Here is a 25,140-nt window from a genome sequence, read left to right as displayed (position 1 = left end):
TGACCCACAACTTTTAATAGTTTGTGGTATGGGGAGCACACGGCCCACTCTACAGTTGTGGTACAGCAGAAAATGGACAAGTATTTTTAAAAACAAAACAATGTTTATTCTACGAACTCAAGTTAACCTTTTTAAAACAAACAGTAAATATCTTAGCAACCAGTAAAGCAAATACACCCCCCAAAGAATACAACACTAAATAACCTGTATGCTGTCCTTTTACACCCAAAAGACTTAACAAACCTTCAAACAGGAGCACATTAGAGTTTACATTCAATACTGAAAACATTTATAATTCTGAATTCACCAAATGATCCATAGTCTTTGGGTGGCAGAGATCAACAGTATAGCTCTTTGTTTAAACTTCAGATGAAGCTCATGAAAAATACAGACACACCCAAGCTTTTTCTCAAACTGAAACTAAAAAGCAGAAGTAGAGCTCAGCTCCACCCACACTCTGACATCACTCCAGTAACATGAGCAGCTCCATTTCTCAAAAGTACATTTCTTAAACACCCATTTCTTAAAGGCACTCTCACATGACAAGTTCCATCCAAGATCTGAGCCATGGAGGCCAGTTCCAGAGAGTTAGAGCCACAGCAGATTGCAGATATTCTTCTCAAAAATACGCAGTTAGTTGTCTTTGCTGAACCAGGAAGAGATGTTTCCCCAGACCTGGTCACCTAAGCGACATTGCATGAATTTATTTGCTGGATTTGATGTAAAATTGGATGTTTCTTTGGAAAAGGGAATCAGTGAGCTCAGGCAACGCGGGTAGATTATGGGAACGAGAGGTACATTCAGATAACATGGTGTGTTTAGTTATTAATATATTTCAGAGTGTCATAGTTTACATTAGTCTCTTGTCATGTGTTCCTTTCTCTCACTGTAATTAATAGTCTTTGTTATTTGTTTACACAGCAGCTATTCGGGTTCCTCACTGTGTCGTACATTGATGAAATGAAATGAAAATGAAAACCGCTTATTGTCACGAGTAGGCCTGTCTGGGGAGGCTGGTACGGGAATCGAACCGTGCTGCTGGCCTGCTTTAAAACCCAGTGATTTAGCCCAGTGAGCTAAACCAGCCCCTATTGATCCTCACATTATTCCAAACAAATATAAACCACTAAGAACCAGTCATTCAAGTTAACCTTCAGGGTTTTGAGACACTCTAGCAGGTAACATCTACGGGGCAACGCAAAGCCCAGATGAATTGCAGTCATACATTTTGTAAGAATTTGGGAGAGATATCAGAGCCATTACTACATATACTTAACAATATGTTGGAAAAAGGTGTAGTGCCAGAGGACTGGTGGATAGCTAATGTAATTCTTATATTTTAGTAGAGAAATAGAACTTGTCCAGGGAATTATTGATCAGTCAGCTTCATCAGTGGATGTCAAAATAGTGGAATTCCTATGAAAAAAAATAGAAGAATCAGAATGTTACGTTGTTTGAGCGAGCACCTGCCCGACCCAACAGCACATGATTCGTGCGAGACGATGCTGGGCATGTGTGCCCACATCATCGTGAACTCACATCATATTTCGCTTGGCGGGGACGGTCAGATGTGCGCTCGCCAACAATTAAGCCCAATAAGGAGTCAATTGGGAGCGATTTTACGTGGCCCATTCACTTTTACGGTTGTCGGACGGGTCAATCAGTCAGACATTCTTCACGTTTTCGCTAGAACCGTGATCCAGGATGGGATGAAATGTCTGGGGGGAGGTACAATTTTTTAAAAATGTAATGGGGATTGGCGCTTTTTTTTGAGTTTCGCTGTCAGGTGCTTAAATGCATTCACACAGTTTGCTGCATTTTTTCATCTCATTAAATTTGTACAGAACTGCAGCTCCCTGAGGTGCTTCACAGCAGCCGTCTGCCTTCAGGGAGCTCATTAGAAGCCTGCACCCTCACTTTTCTTAGCGCTCACCCCCCTGGTGGCCAATGTGGCCAGAAGCACAATTCATGTTCGCTTCCAGGCCTGTTTATCACATGTGCCTGAAGAGTGCAAGATTCAGGTCCAAGAAACAAAAATGTAACAACGAATTGTGAGCATGGATTTCAAAAGGGAAAAGCTTGCTTGACCAATCTTATTGAATTTTTTGACCTTCACCGAGCTCCAGAACAACCTCCTGCTTGTGTAATGAGGTCAGAATCGGTGCAAATGTTCAAAATGGAATTGCATGAGTACTTGTCTCAGATCAATATCATTGAATAACATAGTTGGGTGATGTAGTAATCCACGGGAGGCAGGAGTTCCGTCACCACACCAATATTTATTTACAATAACGATATTACAGGAGCAGCTACAAACAGTGCTGCGAGCAGTCCAGTCAACTTAAGACTGGCTCACAAAGCCTACGCAGGTGCTTATATGGGCCCCCTCAATGAGCTATCATTGAGGGAGCTCATACTCCAATTGGCCAACCAATAAAGCCAATTGGAGTTCATTACACCCCTCCCCCCAAGGTCCGAGGAATTTCTGCCAGCTGGCATTCCTCTGAGCTACTTCCTGCTCCTCATGTCTGGGTCTGTCACCTCTGTGTCGTCCGCCGGGTCATTCTCCGAAGTGGGCGGGGTGTACCTTATAGGTGCCTGTCTTTTCCTTGACGACCTCAAGCTGTTCTTCCTCCTCCTTGGGGAGAGGTGTCGCGGCGGCCTCGTCGAACGTGTCCATCTCCAACACTGACGACTGGATGACGGGGTCTGGAGAAATTGCTCGGGGCTGAGGTGTGGGTATCCTTTCCATCTGGGCTATCCCAGCATGAGGCGGTCCTGCTTCGCCTGCCTCCACGTGTGGTTCCGCTGCCCTTATTTGGTCTAGGTGTTTCTTCAGCACCTTACCTCCTATTGAAACCTCATAGGATTCGGGCCCTATTTGGGACTCTACCGTGCCGTTGACCCATGTTGGTCCATTCCCATAAATCTTGACCCAAACTGGTGCCCCCACCTGGAAATGTCTCTGCTGCCGACTATTATCATGCCCCCTGCGTTGGGCCTCCTGTTATTTCTCCACTTTCCCCGTTAAATTTGGGAAAAGGAGACTCAACCTCGTTCGCAGCCGCCTTCCCATTAAGAGTTCAGCTGGCGGTATGCCCGTTGTGGAATGCGGTGTGGTCCTGTAATCAAACAGCCAGCGGGAGAGCTTTGTGTCCATTGATGCTGCCGGCTGCTTCTTGAGTCCCGCTTTAAGTGTCTGGACCGCTCTCTCTGCCAGGCCGTTGGTCGCTAGATGGTAAGGGGCCATTTTGATGTGACGGACTCCGTTTTCCTTCATGAATTCTCCAAATTCCCACTTGTGAATGCCGTTCCAGAAGTCCATGTGTTGCAAACGAGGCCCTGAGCTTTTCACCCGGTAGACGTCCAACCATTTGGAGTGGGCGTCCACTATCACCAAAAACATTGTGCCCATGAAAGGGCTGGCATGGTCAATATGCAGGCAGGTCCATGGTCTGCCTGGCCATTCCCACGGGTGCAATGGCGCCGCTGGTGGCACTCTTTGCCCTTGTTGGCACTCCTGGCACCGAAGTACCAAGGCTGCTATGTCTGTGTCCAAACCTGGCCACCAAACGTAGCTTCGAGCTAGCATCTTCATTTTAGGCACCCCTGGGTGTTCCGTGATGTAACTCGGTTAAGATTGCCTGACGGCCCTGAGCTGGGACTATTACCCGGGCTCCCCATAATAGGATACCGTCTTCTACGGTTATTTAGTAGCAGGACCCGTTGTGGTAGTCCCTCCCACAGGTATCTGCCTCCATTGGCGTGCCCTGTAGTTCCTGCGCCCCACTTGCTGCCTTTTCTAGGGACAGTGCGAGCTGTAACGCCTGCCTGCAGTCTAGCTCCGTTTCCGCCAACAGGCGTTTCTGTATTGTGAGGTCGTTTATACTACACGCTAACCAGTCCCAAAGCATTTCATTTAGCGTTGTGCCGAACTCACATTTTTCCGCCAGCCTTCTCAGGCGGGTCAAGAAATTTGTGACTGACTCCCTGTCTTCCCGCTTCGCTGTGTAGAATCTGTACCTACGCAAAATGAGGGGTGGTTTTGGGTCGTTGTGCTCTTCCACCAATTCCATTAATTCTTGGAAATTTTTCGTGTCCGGCGCATCGGGATAAGTCAGACTACGTATAATGGCAAAAGAGGAGTGTCCGCACGCCGACAGCAGGATAAGCCGTCTCCTTTCGTCCGTCAGTATATCATTTGCCCGGAAGAAGTAACACATTCTCTCCACATACTGGGACCAGTCCTCAATACCCGGGTCGAATGCCTCTAACCTCCCAAAAAACGGCATTTTTAAAATGGCAAGGCTTACCCTCCAAGTGCGGCAGCTGGTCTCCGCAAAATTCTTAGTTTTATTTTTATTTTAATTTTTTTATAAATTTAGATTACCCAATTATTTTTTCCAATTAAGGGGCAATTTAGCATGGCCAATCCACCTACCCTGCAAATTTTTGGGTTGTGGGGGCAAAACCCACGCAGACACGGGGAGAATGTGCAAACTCCACACGGACAGTGACCCAGAGCCGGGATCGAACCTGGGACCTCAGCGCCGTGAGGCGGTTGTGCTAACCACTAGGCCACCGTGCTGCCCTCCAAAATTCTTAGTTTACCTCGTCGCCACTGTAGTAATCCACGGGAGGAAGGAGTTCCGTCACCACACCAATATTTATTTACAATAACGATATTACAGGAGCAGCTACAAACAGTGCTGCTAGCAGTCCAGTCAACTTAAGACTGGCTCACAAAGCCTACACAGGTGCTTATATGGGCCCCCTCAATGAGCTATCATTGAGGGAGCTCATACTCCAATTGGCCAACCAATAAAGCCAATTGGAGTTCATTACAGGTAGGATATTAGGTGAAATGTCTCATGATCACCCGAATCTTCTGAGCTCGGACAGGAATTTCCTTGAAACATTTTTCCCTTGAATTAAGACTCTCTTAAGTCTGTTTTTTGCCTGTCAGGTGATGTGGTGAGGCCACAAATATCATGGCATTTATCTACACATTAACAAGTTTGGTGAACCAGTTGATAATTGGCAGACCATCACTTTCATATACACTAGACAAAATATTTGGAAAGGATTTGCCCAGGATTTCAATAAAACAAAACTGTAGTCAATAAGCTTTGATTGGACGTAGCCTCAGTGCTGCAGATAAGCAGAGGGATTTGGGAGTGCAGATTCATAGGCTTTTAAAGGCAGCACTTCAAATTGATAGGGCTGTAAAAAGAGCTACTGAAATTCAAGGTTTTAGCACGGGAGGTACAGAATATTACAACCAAGAGATAACAAAGAGTCTTAATGAAACTTTAATAGGATCTTTTTAAGAATATGTGTTAGGCAGCGCAATCCATATCAAAGGAAGGATATTGTGCTTTCGAATGGAGAGCAAGAGATTTCTACTTACACAGCCAGTTGTTAGGAAGTGCAATTCACTTTGAAGGTGAGTGGTTGAGGCAGAAGCTACATCAAGATTAAATTGGATATGCAGATGAAGAAAAAAGGGATGGAGGACGAACAAGGTGGGAAAATGAAGCTAGGACACCTTTCTTGCTTCCAGGATACCTTCCTCGTCGGAGGTAGACGCCCATACCAGTGAAACTGAGTTAAGGGACTACGCTGGGTGATAGACAACTGCATAGCTACCCTCAGGAACGACTCGGATACTAAGTTAACCAGGCCCACTCGCAGAAGCCCGCCCAAGCAAGGGAAAATTAGGTCCAGACAGACGGCAGCCCCTGCAGTCTTTCGCCCGGCAAAATGTTGTAGTTGTTGCCAGAGATCGGAGCCAGAAAGGACAAATAGAAGCCCAAAACCAATACCTTGGAGAAGGTCACGCAGGCCGGGGTACAAGAGAATGCATACCCTAGAAGCTCCACCTACCTCCGACGAGGAACAACTAAATTGTGTAACCATGGTGAAATCAAAACCCATTAAATTATCCATAAGGTTGAATGGACGTTCCCACACTGATGGAAGTTGGCACTGGAGCAGCTGTATCAGTGATAGGGAGGGTGGCATGTGGTGCAATGGTTAGCACTGGGACTGTGGCGCTGAGGACCCGGGTTCAAAACTGGGCCCTGGGTCACTGTCCGTGTGGAGTTTGCACATTCTCCCCATGTATGCCTGGGCTTCACCCCCACAACCCAAAGATGAGCTGGTTAGGTGGATTGGCCATGCTAAATTGCCCCTTAATTGGAAAAGAAAAATAATTGGCTACTCTAAATTTATTTTTAAAAAGTATCAGTGATTGGGGAACCAGTATTCAATACAATTCGCACTGGACTCCAATCCTTATTCCTAACCAGGACCTCGGCAAAACTGAGGATATACACAAGGGAACCACTGAGAGTGTTGGGCACAATGCATGTAACTGTGGCTTATGGAGAGCAACTGGTTAGGCTGCCTTTAATGGTAATGAAAGGTGTGGGGCCAAGCTTATTGGGCCGAAACTGGCTAAAAGAGGTTCAGCTGGGTTGGGGACATATTTTCCAGCTGGACAATGGCCGCCTAAGCGAACTCCTGTGCAAATACCCAGAGGTTTTCAGAGAAGGGCTCAGGACAAAAAAGGGCATATAGATCCAGAGGCAGTCCCAAAATTCTACAAGACCCAACCAGTATCCTTCGCATTAAGGCAGAAAGTCGATATGGAAAAAAACAATTAAAGAGCGTGAGGATAATATAACCGGTCCAGTTTACAGAGTGGGCAGCACCCGTGGTGCCTATCCTTAAGCCGGACAGCTCGGTCTGCCTTTGTGGAGATTTCAAACAAACAATTAATCGCTACTCACAACTGGACAAATACCTAATTCCCCGGATTGAGGATTTGTATGCAAGGCTGGCTGGAGGACTCCTATTCTCAAAGCTGGATATGAGCCATGCATATCTACAGCTGAAGCTGGACGAGTCCCAAAAATTCTCAACGATAAACACCCTGAGGGGCCTTTTTCAGTATACAAGATTACCCTTCGGGGTATAGTCAGTTTGTGCAATATTCCAGGAAAAATAAAGGTAGAAGTTTGTACTGAATGTAGAATTTGGGTGCATCTGAGTGCTATATTGAGAGTTTGATGACTGAGGGAGCAAGCTGCTCCTTTCATTTCATTTCCTCAAAGAGCAAAACGGGAGCCGAGAGTTTACAGAAAGTGCAGCTGACTGGGAGCAGAGTCTGAGGGCGCAGTTCCAGTTAGTCCACAGGGCAGCTACATTCTGTAAGATCAGGGGGGATGGAGGCTAGGGCAGTTGCATGCTCCTCCTGTAGGATGTGAATGCTGAGGGATACATCCGGTGTCCCCACTGACTACACCTGCGGGAAGTGCACCCAACTCCAGCTCCTCAGTAACCGTGTTAGGGAGCTGGATGAACTTCGGATTATCCAGGAGGCAGAGGGGGTAATAGAGAAGAGTTACAGGGAGCTAGCCACACCCAAGGTACAGGACAAGAGTAGCTGGGTTACAGTCAGGGGAAGGAAAACGAACGGGCAGACAGTGCAGGGATCCCTTCTGGCCGTTCCCTTTAAAACATGTGAACCGTTTTGGATGCTGTTGGGGAGGATGACCTAGCGGGGGAAGGCCCTAGTGACCAGATCTCTGGCACTGAGTCTGGCTCCTTGGCTCAGAAGGGAATCATAGAATTTACAGTGCAGAAGGAGGCCATCTGGCCCATCGAGTGTGCACTGGCCCTTGGAAAGAGCACCCTATCCCCATAACCCAGTAACCCCACCCAACACTGAGGGCAATTTTGGACACTAAGGGCAATTTAAAATAGCCAATCCACCTAACTTGCACAACTTTGCACTGTGGGAGGAAAGCGGAGCACCCGGAGGAAACCCTCGCACACACGGGGAGAATGTGCAGACTCCGCACAGACAGTGACCCAAGCCGGGAATCGAACCTGGGACCCTGGAGCTGTGAAGCAATTGTGCTAACCACAATGCTACCATGCTGCCCCTGGAAGGGGGGAGAATAGAATAGAAAAGCAATAATGATAAGAGACTCAATGGTTAGGGGAATGGATAGGAGATTCTGTGGTCGCGAGCAAAACTCCCGGAAGGTATGTTGCTCTTGTGATATGATTTGCATAGCTGTCTGCCATTGGGGCAGAACACCGACTTACCATTGGCCCTGGTCGGTCATGTGCCTCTCGACCGATTGGTTGAGACCAGTCATGTGACAGCTCTCCGATTGGTCGAGAGGCTGAGTTAACCACGCCTCCTTACCGAGGTATAAATAGTCGAAATGCCCGGCGGTCGTCCATCTTATTGTAGACAACTGCAGGGCTAAGTTCTAGCTTATTAAAGCCTAACTTTTGTAAAGCAACTCGTCTCTCGTGCAATTGATGGCTCATCAGTTGCCTCCCGGGTGCCACGGCTAGGGATGTCTCAGATCGAGTCTACAGGATTCTTAAAGGGGAAGGGGAGCAACCAGAAGTTGTGGTGCACATAGGCACCAATGACATAGCTAAGAAAAGGGATGAGGATCTAAAAAGTGATTTTAGGGAGTTAGATTGGAAGCTGAAGTGCAGGGCAAGCAGTGTAGTGATCTCAGGATTACTACCAGTGCCACTTGTAAGTGAGACAAGGAACAGAGAGGGAGTGCAGCTGGACATGTGGCTACAGGGCTGGTGCAGGAGGGAAGGCTTCAGATATGTGGATCATTGGAATATCTTCTGGGGAAGGTGGGACCTGTACATGAAGGACGGATTGCACCTAAACTGGGGGGGGGGGGGGGGGGGGGGGGGTACCAATATCCTGGGTGGGAGGTTTGCTTGAGATCTTCAGGAGGGTTTAAACTAGTTTGGCAGGGGATCATAGATCATAGAATTTACAGAGCAGAAGGAGGCCATTTGGCCCATCGAGTCTGCATCGGCTCCTGGAAAGAGCACCCTACCCAAGGTTAACACCTCCACCCTATCCCCATAACCCAGTAACCCCACCCAACACTAAGGGCAATTTTGGACACTAAGGGCAATTTATCATGTCCAATCCACCTAACTTGCACATCTTTGGACTGTGGGAGGAAACCGGAGCACCCGGAGGAAAACCACGCACACACGGGGAGGATGTGCAGACTCCGCACAGACAGTGACCCAAGCCGGAATTGAACCTGGGACCCTGGAGTTGTGAAGCGATTGTGCTATCCACAATGCTACCGTGCTGCCCAATGGGATGGGAACCAGAGCTATGGATCAGAGGATAGGGCAACAGTTGACAGGCAGAAATAGTATGCAGCAAGTCTGTGAGGAAGGATAGACAGTTGATAGGGCAAAAGTTTCACTCAGTGGAATGGGTTAAAGTGAGTCTGTTTCAATGCAAGGAGTGTCAGGAATAAGGGAGATGAAGTTAGAACATGGATCAGTACTTGGAACTATGGTGTTGTGGCCATTACGGAGACATGGATTTCACAGGGACAGGAATGGTTGTTAGATGTTCCGGGGTTTAGATGTTTTCAGAAGAATAGGGAGGGAGGTAAAAGAGGAGGGGGAGTGCACCATAGCTGTAGAAAAGGAATTAGTTGAGGAGGGTTTGTCTACTGAGTCAGTATGGGAGAAAGTCAGAAACAAGAAAGGAGCAGTCACTTTATTGGGAGTTTTCTATAGACCCCGCAATAGCAGCAGGGAGATAGAGGAACAGATTGGGCGGCAGATCTTGGAAAAGTGCAAAAGTAACAGAGTTGTTGCCAAGGGTGACTTCAACTTCCCTAATATTGACTGGAACCTCCTTAGTGCAAATGGTTTGGATAGAGCAGATTTTGTTAGCTGTGTACAGGAAGGATTCCTGACTCAATATGTAGATAGGCCGACTAGGGGGGAGGCCATATTGGACTTGGTGCTCGGCAACGAACCAGGCCAGGTGTCAGATATCTCAGTGGGAGAGCATTTCGGTGAGAGTGACCACAACTCCTTGAGCTTTACCATAGTCATGGAGAGGGATAGGAACACACAGTATGGGAAGGTATTTAATTGGGGGAGGGGAAATTATACTGCTATTAGACAGGAGCTGAGGAACATAAAGTGGGAACAATTGTTCTTGGGGAAATGCACAACAGTAATATGGGGATTGTTTAAGAAGCACTTGGTGCGAGTGCTGAATAGTTTTGGCCCACTGAGATGAGGAAGGAATGGTCAGGTGAAGGAGCCTTGGATGACAAGAGAAGTGGAGCTTCTAGTCAAGAGGAAGAAGGAAGCTTACGTAAGATTGAGGAAGCAAGGATCTGACTCAGTTCTTGAGGGTTACAAGGTAGCCAGGAAGGAACTCAAAAATGGACTGAGGAGAGCTAGAAGGAGGCATGAAAAACCCTGGTGGGAAGGATTAGGGGAAACCCCAAAGCATTCTACACTTATGTGAGAAATAAGAGGATGAGCAGAGTGAGAGTAGGGCCGATCAGGGATAGTGGAGGGAACTTGTGCCTAGAGTCTGAGGAGATGGGGGAGGCCCTAAATGAATACTTTGCTTCAGTATTCACTAGAGAGAGGGACCTTGTTGCCCATGAGAACAGTGTGAGCCAGGTTAATAGACTCGAAAAGGTTGATATTAAGAAGGAGGATGTACTGGAAATTTTGAAAAGCATCAGGATAGATAAGTCCCCTGGGCCTGACGGGATATACCCAAGGTTACTATGGGAAGCGAGGGAGGAGATTGCTGCGCCGTTGGCGATGATCTTTGCGTCCTAACTCTCCACTGGAGTAGTACCGGATGATTGGAGGGAGGCGAATGTTGTTCCGCTGTTCAAGAAAGGGATTAGGGAAATCCCTGGGAATTATAGACCCATAAGTCGTACGTCTGGTGAGCAAAATATTGGAAAGGATTCTGAGAGATAGGATTTATGATTATTTATAAAAACATAGTTTGATTAAAGATAGTCAGCATGGCTTTGTGAGGGGCAGGTCATGCCTCACAAGCCTCATTGAATTCTTTGAGGATGTGACGAGACACATTAATGAATGTCAGGCAGTGGGTGTGGTGTATATGGATTTCAGTAAGGCATTTGATAAGGTTCCCCATGGTCGGCTCATTCAGGGGGCATAGGATACAGGGAAATTTAGCTCTCTGGATACAGAATTGGCTGGCCGAAAGAAGACAGCGAGTGGTAGTGGATGGAAAGTATTCCGCCTGGAGGTCGGTGACCAGTGGTGTCCTGCAAGGATCTGTTCTGGGACCTCTGCTCTTTGTGGTTTTAATAAATGGCTTAGATGAGGAAGTGGAAGGGTGGGTTAGTAAGTTTGCTGGTGACACAAAGGTTGGGCGAGTTGTAGATAGTGTTGATGGTTGTTGCAGGTCACAACAGAACATTGATAGGATGCAGAGCTGGGCTGAGATGTGGCAGATGGAGTTCAACCTTGATAAATGTTAAGTGATTCATTTTGGAAGGTCAAATTTGAATGATGAATCCAGGGTAAAAGGCAGGATTCTTGGAAGTGTGGAGGAACAGAGGCATCTTGGGGTCTACGTACATAGATACCTAAAATTTCCACTCAGGTTGATAGGGTTGTTAAGAAGGCGTATGGTGTGTTGGCTTTCATAACAGGGGGATAGAGTTTCAGAGCCGCGAGGTTTTGCTGCAGCTTTATAAAACTCTTGTAAGACCATACTTGGAATATTGTGTCCAGTTCTAGTCGCCTCATTATAGGAAGGATGTGGATGCTTTGGAGAGGGTACAGAGGAGATTTACCAGGATGCTGCCTGGAGGGCATGTCTTCTGAAGAAAAGTTGCGGGAGCTAGGGCTTTTCTCCCTCGAGCGAAGAAGGCAGAGAGGTGACTTGATAGAGGTGTCCAAGTACAGGAAATATGTGGACCTGTTGGGCCCGCTGCTGGTTAGAACTTTCAATGAGGCAAAGGGAGGGGGGGGGGGGGGGGGGGGGGATCCTAACCCGGCCATGTCTAGGGCGCTTATCTCCCTGATTTTGAAGCGGGACAAGGACCATTTACAGTGCGGGTCGTATAGGCCAATTTCACTGCTCAACGTGGATGCGAAACTGCTGGCAAAGATACTGGCCATGAAGATTGAGGACTGTGTCCCGGGGTTATACACAAGGATCAGACGGGTTTTGTGAAAGGGAGGAAGATGAATACCAATGTACGTAGGCTCCTGAATGTAATTATGATGCCGGCGGTGGAGGGGGAGGTGGAGGTAGTGGTTGCTATGGACGTGGAGAAGGCCTTCGATAGGGTGGAGTGGGGTTACCTGTGGGAGGTGTTGAGGAGGTTTGGGTTTGGGGAGGGGTTCGTCAGCTGGGTGAGACTGCTGTACGAGGCCCTGGTGGCGTGTGTAGCCACGAACAGGAGGAGGTCGGAATATTTCCGGCTGTACCGGGGAACGAGGCAGGGGTATCCTTTATCCCCCCCTGCTCTTTGTGCTGGCGATTGAGCCCCTGGCCATGGCTTTGAGGGAGTCCAGGAAGTGGAGGGGTTTGGTGCGTCGGTTGGGGGGGAGGAACACCGGATATCGTTGTATGCAGACAATCTGTTATTGTATGTGGCGGACCCGATGGAGGGAATGCCGGAGGTGTTGAGGATCCTCAGGGAGTTTGGGGATTTCTCAGGGTATAAGCTTAATATGGGGAAGAGTGAGCTGTTCGTGGTGCAGCCGGGAGACCTGGAGAGGGGGATTGGTGAGCTCCCGCCAAAAAGGGCAGAGAGGAGTTTTAGATACCTGGGGGTGCAGGTGGCTAGAAGCTGGGGGGCCCTGCATAAGCTCAATTTAACGAGGCTGGTGGAGCAAATGGAGGAGGAGTTCAAAAGGTGGGATATGCTGCCGCACAGGGTGCAGTCCATTAAAATGACGGTGTTCCTGAGGTTTCTGTTTTTGTTTCAGTTTTTGTTTCAGTGCCTCCCCATCCTGATTCCTAAGGCCTTCTTTAAGCGGGTTAACAGGAGTATTATAGGGTTCGTGTGGGCGAGGGTGAGAAGGGTGTTTCTGGAGCGGAGCAGGGATGGGACGGGTGGTGGCTGGTGTTGCCTAACCTTTGTGGGTATTATTGGGCTGCCAACGTGGCGATGGTACGCAAGTGGGTAATGGAGGGGAGGGGGCAGCATGGAAGAGGTTGGAGATGGCGTCCTGTGTGGGCACAGGCCTGGGGGCGCTGGTGACGGCACCGCTGCCGTCCCGTCCGATGAGGTACACTACGAGCCCGGTGGTGGCGGCGACCTCAAAATCTGGGGGCAATGAAGACGTCACAGGGGGGAGGTGGGGGCCTCGGTGTGGTCCCCGATATGAGAGAACCACCGGTTTGTCCCGGGGGAAATGGATGGGGGGTTCCAAAGCTGGTACAGGACTGGTGACCTGTTCATCGATGGGAAGTTTGAAAACCTTAGGGAGCTGGAGGAGAAATTTGGGCTCCCGCCCCCGGAAATATTTTCAGATATATGCAAGTAAGGCCGTTCGTTAGGCGTCAGGTGGTGGAGTTCCCGCTGCTGCCGGAGCGCAGGGTTCAGGATAGGGTGCTGTCGGGGGTGTGAGTTGGAGAGGGTAGGATTCGTCAATTTATCAGGTGATGCAGGAGGAGAAGGAGGCCTCGGTGGAGGAGTTAAATGGTAAGTGGGAGGAGGAGCTGGTGGAGGAGATCGATGAGGGTACGTGGGTGGCTGCCCTGGGAAGAGTAAATTCTTCCCCCTCTTGCGCTAGGCGCAGCCTTATACAATTTAAGGTGCTGCACAGGGCACAGATGAGCCGGTTCTTTGGAAGTGAGGATAGATGTGCTAGGTGTTCGGGGGGTCCAGCAAACCATACCCACATGTTTTGGGCATGCCCAGCGTTGGAGGAGTTCTGGAAGGGCATAGCAAGGATGGTGTGAAGTGTGGTGAAGTCCAGGGTTAAGCCAGGCTGGGGGCTCGCAATATTTGGGGTTTCAGATGAGCCAGGAGTGCAGGAGGCGAAAGAGGCTGGTATTCTGGCCTTTGCGTCCCTGGTAGCCCGGCGAAGGATTTTACTTCAGTGGAAGGATGCGCTTTTCAAGGAGACACATCCGGAGTGAGACACATCCAGAGTGTGAATTGCAACTTGGTAATTTGGTGCAGTGAGGTAATCAGGAAAGGTAAGTGGAAAATCTAATTCTGCTGTTTTTCAGTTAAAAGTGCAGTGTGTAGCTTAGTGTCTGATTGGTTGAAGCTGCCCCCACCCTAATTGCTGAGAGGCAGTTATTTGTCAGTCACCTGAGGCCTGTTTAGGGGCACAAAGGGCACATTGTATTCTTCTCTTTGAAGTTTAGGTATTTTATGAGTCATCGGTTAGCTGAGGTCTGCATAAAAGACAGACAGAAAGCGCACTCAGCAAGCTTGCGCTTGTCAAGGAGACACAGCCGGAGTGAGGCACAACCAGAGTGGGAATTGCAACTTGGTAATTTGGTGCAGTGAGGTAATTCGGTGCAGAGTGAGAGAAGGTGCTTTTTCGGAGGTGCTTTTTAACCCTGGTAAGTGACTGGTAAGTAGTTTTTCTTTTCATTGTCTAATTTATCTATTTTTATTTTGAAATTGTATTTGTATAAGTTACCTATGGTTTAAGTCATGGCAGGAGATCCCAGACCCGTGTCATGCTCCTCGTGTGCAATGTGGGAGCTCAAGGACACGTCCACTGTCCCTGGCTCTTTCAGGAGTTGCAGCTCCTGTTAGACCGCTTGACGGCTCTGGAGCTGCGTACGGACTCACTTTGGAGCATCCGCGATGCTGAGGAGGTCGTGGATAGCACGTTTAGCGAGTTGGTCACACCGCAGGTGAAAGTTACTGAGGGAGATAGCAAATGGGTGACCAAAAGACAGAGCAAGGGTAGGAAGGCAGTGCAGGTGTCCCTTGCGGTCATCTCCCTGCAAAACAGATATACCGCTTTGGATACTGTTGGGGGAGATGGCTCACCAGGGGAAGGCAGCAGCAAGGTTCATGGTACCGTGGCTGGCTCTGCTGCACAGCAGGGCAGGAAGAAAAATGGCAGGGCTATAGTGATAGGGGACTCGATCGTAAGGGCGGTTCTGTGGACGCAATTGAGACTCCAGGATGGTATGTTGCCTCCCTGGTGCAAGGGTCAAGGATGTCTCGGAGCGGCTGCAGGACATTCCGGGGGGGGGCACCAACGATATAGGTAAAAAAAACGGGATGAGGTCCTAAAAGGGGAATTCAGGGAGTTAGGAGTTAAACTAAAAAGTAGGACCTCGAAGGTAGTAATCTCAGGATTGCTACCAGTGCCACAAGCTAGTCAGAGTAGGAATGTCAGGATAGATAGGATGAATGCGTGGCTCGAGAGATGGTGCAAGAGGGAGGGATTCAAATTCCTGAGGCATTGGGACCAGTTCTGGGGGAGGTGGGACCAGTACAAACCGGACGGTCTGCACCTGGGCAGAACTTGAACCGATGTCCTAGGGGGGGTGTTTGCTAGAGCTGTTGGGGAGGGTTTAAACTAATGTGGCAGGGGGATGGGAACCGATGCCGGAAGTTGGAAGGTAGTAAAACAGGGACAGAAGCAAAAGGAAGTAAGGGGAAAAGTGCAAGGCAGAGAAGACATAGTCAAAAATCAAAAAGGGCGACAGTACAAGGTACAGTGACCGAGGGGAGCTCAGTGAATAGGCCCAGTAATACTAAAATGAATAAAACTGGAGATGTTAAGATTCAAAACAGAGGTAAAAAAAAACCCAACATAAGTGTACTTTACCTGAATGCTCGTAGTATTCAGAATAAAGTAAATGAGTTCATGGCACAAATCATCGTGAATGACTATGATTTAGTGGCCATTACTGAAGCATGGTTAAAGGATGGTCACGGCTGGGAGTTAAATATCCGAGGGTATCAAACTATTTGGAAGGACAGAGTGGATGGTAAGGGAGGTGGTGTTGCTCTGTTATTTAAGGATGACATCCGGGAAATAGTAAGGGATGACATCGGTGCTATGGAGGATAAGGTTGAATCCATTTGGGTGGAAATCAGGAATGGTAAGGCGAAAAAGTCACTGATAGGAGTAGTCTATCGGCCACCAAATAGTAATGTTATGGTGGGGCAGGCAATAAACAAAGGAATAACTGACGCATGTAGAAATGGTACAGCAGTTATCATGGGGGATTTTAATCTACATGTCGATTGGTTTAACCAGGTCGATCAAGGCAACCTTGAGGAGGAGTTTATAGAATGTATCCGCGATAGTTTCCTAGAACTGTATGTAATGGAACCTACGAGGGAACAAGCGGTCCTAGATCTTGTCCTGTGTAATGAGACAGGATTGATTCATGATCTCATAGTTAGGGATCCTCTCGGAAGGAGCGATCACAATATGGTGGAATTTAAAATACAGATGGAGGGTGAGAAAGTAAAATCAAATACTAGTGTTTTGTGTTTAAACAAAGGAGATTACAATGGGATGAGAGAAGAACTAGCTAAGGTAGACTGGGAGCAAAGACTTTATGGTGGAACAGTTGAGGAACAGTGGAGAACATTCCAAGCGATTTTTCACAGAGCTCAGCAAAGGTTTATACCAACAAAAAGGAAGGACGGTAGAAAGAGGGTAAATCGACTGTGGATCTAAGGAAATAAGAGAGAGTATCAAATTGAAGGAAAAAGCATATAAAGTGGCAAAGATTGGTGGGAGACTAGAGGACTGGGAAATCTTTAGGCGGCAACAGAAAGCTACTAAAAAAGTTATAAAGAAGAGTAAGATAGAGTATGAGAGTAAACTTGCTCAGAATATAAAAACAGACAGTAAAAGTTTTTACAAATATTCAAAACAAAAAAGAGTGGCTAAGGTCAATATTGGTCCTTTAGAGGATGAGAAGGGAGTTTTAATAATGGGAGATGAGGAAATGGCTGAGGAACTGAACAGGTTTTTTGGGTCGGTCTTCACAGTGGAAGACACAAATAACATGCCAGCGACTGATAGAAATAAGGCTATGACAGGTGAGGACCTTGAGAGGATTGTTATCACTAAGGAGGTAGTGATAGGCAAGCTAATGGGGCTAAAGGTAGACAAGTCTCCTGGCCCTGATGGAATGCATCCCAGAGTGCTAAAAGAGATGGCTAGGGAAATTGCAGATGCACTAATGATGATTTACCAAAATTCACTAGACTCTGGGGTGGTCCCGGTGGATTGGAAATTAGCAAACGTGACACCACTGTTTAAAAAAGGAGGTAGGCAGAGAGCAGGAAATTATAGGCCAGTGAGCTTAACTTCGGTAGTAGGGAAGATGCTGGAATCCATCATCAAGGAAGAAATAGCAAGGCATCTGGATAGAAATTGTCCCATTGGGCAGACGCAGCATGGGTTCATAAAGGGCAGGTCGTGCCTAACTAATTTAGTGGAATTTTTTGAGGACATTACCAGTGCAGTAGATAACGGGGAGCCAATGGATGTGGTATATCTGGATTTCCAGAAAGCCTTTGACAAGGTGCCACACAAAAGGTTGCTGCATAAGATAAAGATGCATGGCATTAAGGGTAAAATAGTAGCATGGATAGAGGATTAGTTAATTAATAGAAAGCAAAGAGTGGGGATTAATGGGTGTTTCTCTGGTTGGCAATCAGTAGCTAGTGGTGTCCCTCAGGGATCCGTGTTGGGCCCACAATTGTTCACAATTTACATAGATGATTTGGAGTTGGGGACCAAGGGCAATGTGTCCAAGTTTGCAGATGACACTAAGATGAGTGGTAAAGCGAATAGTGCAGAGGATTTTGGAAGTCTGCAGAGGGATTTGGATAGGTTAAGTGAATGGGCTAGGGTCTGGCAGATGGAATACAATGTTGACAAATGTGAGGTTATCCATTTTGGTAGGAATAACAGCAAACTGGATTATTATTTAAACGATAAAATATTAAAGCATGCCGTTGTGCAGAGAGACCTGGGTGCGCTAGTGCATGAGTCACAGAAAGTTGATTTACAGGTGCAACAGGTGATTAAGAAAGCAAATGGAATTTTGTCCTTCATTGCTAGAGGGATGGAGTTTAAGACTAGGGAGGTTATGTTGCAATTGTATAAGGTGTTAGTGAGGCCACACCTGGAGTATTGTGTTCAGTTTTGGTCTCCTTACTTGAGAAAGGACATACTGGCACTGGAGGGTGTGCAGAGGAGATTCACTAGGTTAATCCCAGAGCTGAAGGGGTTGGATTATAAGGAGAGGTTGAGTAGACTGGGACTGTACTCGTTGGAATTTAGAAGGATGAGGGGGGATCTTATAGAAACATTTAAGATTATGAAGGGAATAGATAGGATAGATGTGGGCAGGTTGTTTCCACTGGCGGGTGAAAGCAGAACTAGGGGACATAGCCTCAAAATATGGGGAAGTAGATTTGGGACTGAGTTTAGGAGGAACTTCTTCACCCAAAGGGTTGTGAATCTATGGAATTCCTTACCCAGTGAAGCAGTTGAGGCTCCTTCATTAAATGTTTTTAAGTTAAAGATAGATAATTTTTTGAAGAATAAAGGGATTAAGGGTTATGGTGTTCGGGCCGGAAAGTGGAGCTGAGTCCACAAAAGATCAGCCATGATCTCATTGAATGGCGGAGCAGGCTCGAGGGGCCAGATGGCCTACTCCTGCTCCTAGTTCTTATGATGCGAGGCCCCCAAGCGTGGAATCCTGGATTAACGACATGGCAGTGTTTATCAAATTTGAGAAGGTGAAATTTGCCTTAAGGGGGTCTGTGCAAGGGTTCTTCAGGCGGTGGCAGCCGTTCCTCGACTTCCTGGCAGAGCGTTAGGAGAGGATCAGTAGCAGCAGCAACCCCAGGGGGAGTTTATGTCCATATTTGGTTGGAGATTTAACATTGTTTATTGGTTAATGTTCATTTGTTTATTTATTTTTGTTGTTTCATTTTTTTCTGTAAAGGGGGGGGGGGGGGGGGTTCTATTTTCCTTTTCTGTTATTTATAATGTAAAAATTTTGAATAAAAATATTTTTTAAAAAGGTGTCCAAGGTGATGAGAGGCATGGATAGAGTGGATAGCCAGTTACTTTTCCCCAGGTGGAAATGGCTGTCACGAAGGGACATAATTTTAAGGTGATTGGAGGAAGATAGAGGGGAGATGTCAGAGGTAGTTCCTTTACACAGAGTGGTGGGTGTGTGGAATGCACTGCCAGCAAAGGTGGTGAAGTCAGAGTCATTAGGGACATTTAAGCGACCCTTAGACAGGCATATGGACAGCAGTAAATTGAAGAGGTGTAGGTTAGGTTGATCTTAGATTAGGATAAATGGTCGGCACAACATCATGGGCTGAAGGGCCTGTACTGTGCTGTACTGTTCTATGTTCCATGTAGAACACCTGCAAAACCTGGAGGAAGTCCTTAGGAGGTTTTCAGCAGCAGGCGTGCGCCTAAAGGGGGAGAAATGTGTTTTCCTAGCACCTCAAGTAACCTATCTGGGGTACAAGGTTGACAAATCAGGGCTAGACCCTTTGGAGGGTCGGATGAGGGTGATTAAAGATGCTCCGGCCCCCACCACAATCCAGGAGTTAAGGTATTTTTTAGGACTGGTGACATATTATGGAAAGTTCATCCAGAACAGAGCTTCCATCTTGGACCCCCTACACCAATTACTAAAAAAGGGGCAAGCCTGGGAGTGGTCCGCCCGCCAAGACAGAGATTTCAAGAAGACAAAAGAACACCTTTCCTCAGAGAACGTCTTGGCACACTACGACCCCAGGAAAGAGTTGGTGCTCACGTGCGACGCGTCTCCATATGGTGTTGTGTAGTTTTGGCACACAGAGGGCAAAACGGGCAAGAACGACCTCTAGCATTTGCTTCCAGGACGCTGGCAGCAGCAGAACAAAGTATGCCCAAATCGAAAAGGAAGGACTGGCTGTGATCTTTGCGGTGAAGAAATTTCACCAGTATTTGTACGGGCGGAAATTCACTATAATTACAGACCACAAGCCTTTGCTGGGTTTGTTGAAAGAAGACAAAGCAATACCACCAATAGCTTCGGCCCGGATCCAACGTTGGGCGCTACTACTGGCGGCATACTAGTATGAACTGGAGCATCAGCCAGGAACCCGGGTGGCAAACGCTGATGCACTAAGTAGGCTGCCATTACCGTGCGCCCCGCCATTAGTACCCAAAATAGAGGAAACGGTAATGATGTTACATTTCCTGGACAACCTTCAAGTGGCCACACAAAATATTCATTTATGGACCCAAAGGGACCCAGTTTTAACAAAAATAAAACACATGGTGCTAACTGGGGAGATGGAAACACAGGTCCAGGTGGAATTCCACCCTTATTGGAGCAGAAGAGAGCATATCACTATGGAAGACGGGATCCTGCTATGGGGGAGGCTCCAAGTCAAGGCCGTCAAGCCATACTGGCTGAACTACATCATGGGCACCCTGGTGTCTCAAAAATGAAGATGCTGGCCAGATGCTATGTCTGGTGGCCGGGCCTGGACACAGGCATAGTGGCATTGGTAGGTCGGTGCCAAGAATATCAACAAGGGCAGACAGTGCCACTGGCAGCCTGCTGCACCCATGGGAATGGCCATGGTCACGACTTCACGTTGATTTTGCATGCCCATTTATGGGTTCAATGGTTTTTATAATAGTAGACGCCCATTCCAAATTGCTGGACATCTACAAAATGAACTCTGCAAATTCAAAAACTACCATTGGAAAAACTCCACACCTCATTTGCAACTCATGGTATCCCAGAGGTGATAGTTTCGGATAATGGATCGATTTTCACCAGCCATGACTTCAGTCGAATGGCATTCGACACATAAGGACGGCACCATGCCACCCGGCATCGAATGGTTTGGCGGAGAGAGAGTCGCCCCGACCTTAAAAGGCGGGTTGAAGAAACAGTCAGCAGCATCATTGGACACCAAACTGTCCCGCTGGCTACTTGACTACAGAACAACCCCACATGCCACAACGGGGATAGCACCGACGGAGCTACTCATGGGCAGATGACTCTGAACCCGGCTGAGTCTACTATTCTCGAATTTAGGTGGCAAAATAGAGCGAAACCAAGAGGCCTAATGCAGGGGCCATGACAACACTCGCCGAGAAAGGCAGTTCAACACGGGTGAAAATGTATGGGTTAGAAATTATGCGAATGGCCCCACATGGGTAGCAGGAACAGTCAAGGCCAGGACAGGACCTGTGTCGTATGAGATACGTGTGGGAAAACATGTAATTAAAAAAACACCTGGGCCAGGTGCGGACCAGCATACCAAGGACCGTGGAGAGTCCTCCCCGACAAACTATTCATGCCCCTCCCACACCACTGGTGAGGACATCGGATATGGAAACCGTGGATGATGCTGCAGCTGTACCCCTGCCTCCGGAGGAAGGGGGAGACCTACCCCTTAGGCGCTCGCTTCCGAAAAGACGGGTTGTGGTGAATGTATATGTATAATTCACACTGTGCATCACTGTGTCCCTGTGGGCTCCATCTGTGAGCCGTTGAGTGGCTCTGCCCACAGGGGGAGATGAGGAGCACGTACAGGGCTCCACCCTTGGCTCCTCCCACAACCGGAAGTATAAAGTGCTGCGGTCTTGCGAGCCTGCCCTCAGTTCATCTAATCGCAGGCAGGCTCAGTTGTACGTCGATTAAAGCCACAGTTTACTTTTACTCGTGTCTTGAGTGAATTGATGGTCACATCACGGGTGCCTAGCCATCATACCCCCCTACGCGGAGGCCGAAGTGGAGGAGCCAGGCCCGGTGCAAAAACGAAGCAGGGCCTCTGATTTGTTTCCTCCTCCGGAGCTGACTCAGACCAACATACCAAGGAGAGCTCTCCCCGACAAACTATTCACGCCCCTCCGACACCACTGGTGAGGACACTGGACTCGGATATGGAGACCATGGATGATGCCGCAGCTGCACCCCTGCCTCTGGAGGAAGGGGGCGAACCGCCTATCAAGTGCTCACATCAGAAAAGACAGACGCCTAAGCCGTTATACACCCCCAACGTCGGAGGCCGAAGTGGAGGAGCCGGACCCGGCGCAAAAATGAAGCAGGAGACCCATGAGTCACGAGGACCATGGGGGCTCCTTGGACTTTGGGGGAGGGGTGTAATGACTTAGGCAACGCCTTTGAGATTGGCCAATTAGAATACGAGTTCCCTGATTAGTAGCCCAATCAGGGAACCCCTTTCTGTGTATATAACAGGGAGTGTCAGACCCTCTACACTCCCGGTGTAAACAGCAGATTGAATGGTCATGATTGTTCAGCTGTTGAGTTTGTAAATAAAAGGAATTCTGGTGACGGGACTTCTGCCTCCGTGGACTTACTACAGAACCTATGATAACAGCTCCTGACATAAGTTAGGTATCAAGGTGACTACTCACAATTACCTATTTTTCCTCTCAGCTCTTGTTGTTTAATACTAGCAATTGCTAGGGTACCGGAGCAGACCCCGACCTTTGTTAGGATATCGGATGAAAAAAAAACCACAACTTGCAATTGTAAAATTGTGAGGAAAGGATACTTCACCCACGACACCTTGTGCCAAAACCACAGACAGACCAGGCTCCTTCCATTAGTTACATTATACTAAGGTGTCCAATGGCCTGCTTAGCTAAGACCATGAGTCACCATGCCTCATTAATTATCTATACTCCAGGGAACCTCCAAAAATATAAACAATATTCCATTATCCATCTTTCTGTAAACAAGTGTAAGGAACCCTCTTGTGAATCCTCATTGGATTCTTGTTCCCCTTTTAATTTCTGTTCTTTTGGCTGTTAAAACTCCTGCACCTGGGCATTGCTGGGGCCTACACCTTTAATTTAAAAGTAACAGTTGCAGGATGTGCTCTGACGTCAACAGTGACACGTCTTGACAGACTTCACTAACAATTAATCAGCTGTATTGCAACCCCAGGGCTAACCAGATCCTCGATGCGGATTGGGGCTTTTTATCCTGAATGCCCTGCTGGGTGCCTGCGTGTGTGTTACTTTCAATTTTGATTGGAACTGCAGAGCTTAGCAGGATCCTTTTGAATCTCTCTCCCAGAAGGGGTGGAATTCTTTCTCAAATCTCAACTGGAACTCCCTTCAGGTAAACAGAGTAGTTAGTGAGCATTCAAAGGCTGAGGATAGAGCTGGGGAGATGGGAACTTACCAGATTCCTCTCCCATGAAACTTATCAGATCACTCGAAGACATCGTGAAAACTGCTGCTCTGATATTCTGTTTAACTGAGGCAAGCTGTTGGTGAATTTGCTGAAGCTGACCTTATATCAGAAACTAAGCAAACCTGAAGTGCATCTTCCATGGAAAAGGCTCAGCTCAACACAAGTTGAAGTGTGTCCCTCGAGGGGATCCTAAAGCCTGAGAATCCGGCCTGAGTGGCCCAGCTTGAAGATCTGAACCAACCTACAGTTTTCAACACCTCTCATTCTGAAGAGGTCACCCCCTTTAAAGACCTCCACCTCAGCTGCAAAGATTCTCAAATCTCTCATACCTTTTAATCCCTGTTATTTTTTAACCTTTCTTCCCCTCTCCACCGTATGTCTATCTTGTGTGTGTCTGGGTTGAGGGTGGGATGGGGTTTGAGGAATAATTAGATAAGCATTGTTTCATTCTTACCATTATATGTTCATCTTTTACTCTTTTAAAAAAAAACTTTTTATTGAAATTTTTTGAAAAATGTATAGCAACAGAACAATAAAAATAATAATAATAAACACCCCCCCGACACCCGTAACAACGCATATAACGAACCCTCCCCACCCACCCCAAACCCAATAAACAACAAAATAAATTAACAATAATTAAATTAACATAAACAATACCCCCCTGAAACCCCCCCCCCCGCCTTTCCCCCCCTCCGCCACGGGTTGCTGCTGCTGACCTAGTTCCTTATTGTTGAGCCAGAAAGTCGAGGAAAGGCTGCCACCGCCTAAAGAACCCTTGTACCGACCCCCTCAGGGTGAATTTTACCCTCTCCAGCTTAATGAATCCCGCCATGTCATTGATCCAGGTCTCCACGCTTGGGGGTCTCGCATCTTTCCATTGCAACAAGATCCTCCGCCGGGCTACTAGGGACGCAAAGGCCAAAACACTGGCCTCTTTCGCCTCCTGCACTCCCGGCTCCACCTGGCTCGTAGTGTACCTCGTTGGAGGGAGCGGCAACGGCGCCGTTACCAGTGCCTTCAGGCTCGTGCCTCCACAGGACGCCATCTCCATCCGTTTCCATGCTGCCCCCTCCCCATCCATTACCCACTTACGTACCATCGAGACGTTAGCCGCCCAATAGTACCCAGAGAGGTTGGGCAGCGCCAGCCCCCCTCTATCCCTGCCCCACTCCAAAAAGACCCTCCTCACCCTCGGAGTCCCGTGCGCCAAAACAAATCCCGTGATGCTGCTATTCACCCTCCTAAAAAAGGCCCTCGGAATAAAAATGGGGAGGCACTGAAACAAAAACAAAAACCTCGAGAGCACTGTCATTTTCACGGTCTGTACTCTACCCGCCAATGACAGCGGCAGCATGTCCCACCTCTTAAACTCCTCCTCCATCTGCTCCACCAACCTAGTAAAATTAAGCTTATGCAAAGTCCCCCAACCCCTAGCCACCTGAACCCCCAGGTACCTAAAACTCCTCACTGCCCTTTTTAGCGGGAGCCTACCAATCCCCTCCTCCTGATCTCCCGGGTTTACAACAAACAGCTCGCTCTTGCTCAGGTTCAACTTGTAGCCCGAGAAACTCCCAAACTCAGCAAGAATCTCCATCACCTCCGGCATTCCCTCCACCGGGTCTGCTACATACAGCAGCAAGTCATCTGCATAAAGCGACACTCAGTGCTCCTCCCCACCCCGCATCAGACCCCTCCACCTCCCCGACTCCCTGAGCACCATGGCCAGAGGCTCAAATGCCAACGCAAAAAGCAAGGGGGACAGGGGCCACCCCTGCCTCGTCCCACGGTAGAGCCTGACGTACTCGGACCTCCTCCCGTTTGTCACTACACTCGCCATCGGGGCCTCGTACAGCAACCTCACCCATTTAATAAACCCCTCCCCAAAACCGAATCTCTCTAACACCTCCCACAAGTACCCCCACTCAACCCTGTCAAAGGCCTTCTCTGCATCCAATGCCACCACAATTTCCGCCTCTCATTATCACATTTAGCAGCCTTCGCACGTTAGTGTTCAGTTGCCTCCCCTTCACAAAACCCGTCTGATCTTCATGTGTCACCCCCGGCACACAGTCCTCTATTCTAGTGGCCAAGATCTTCGG

General features: G+C 48.0%; 1 protein-coding gene across 11 annotated transcripts in view; it reads right to left on the bottom strand.

Annotated features, from left to right (window-relative positions):
- LOC119956323 (meiosis inhibitor protein 1) overlaps window positions 1-25,140 on the bottom strand; it is a 536,433-nt gene that overhangs the window by 281,064 nt on the left and 230,229 nt on the right. The window lies entirely within an intron of this gene.

This window comes from Scyliorhinus canicula, chromosome 23 (genome assembly GCF_902713615.1).
Source record: "Scyliorhinus canicula chromosome 23, sScyCan1.1, whole genome shotgun sequence".
NCBI classification, from domain to species: Eukaryota; Metazoa; Chordata; class Chondrichthyes; order Carcharhiniformes; family Scyliorhinidae; genus Scyliorhinus; species Scyliorhinus canicula.
The sequence above is the reverse complement of the archived record's forward strand: the minus strand, read 5'-3'. Positions and strand labels throughout refer to the sequence as shown.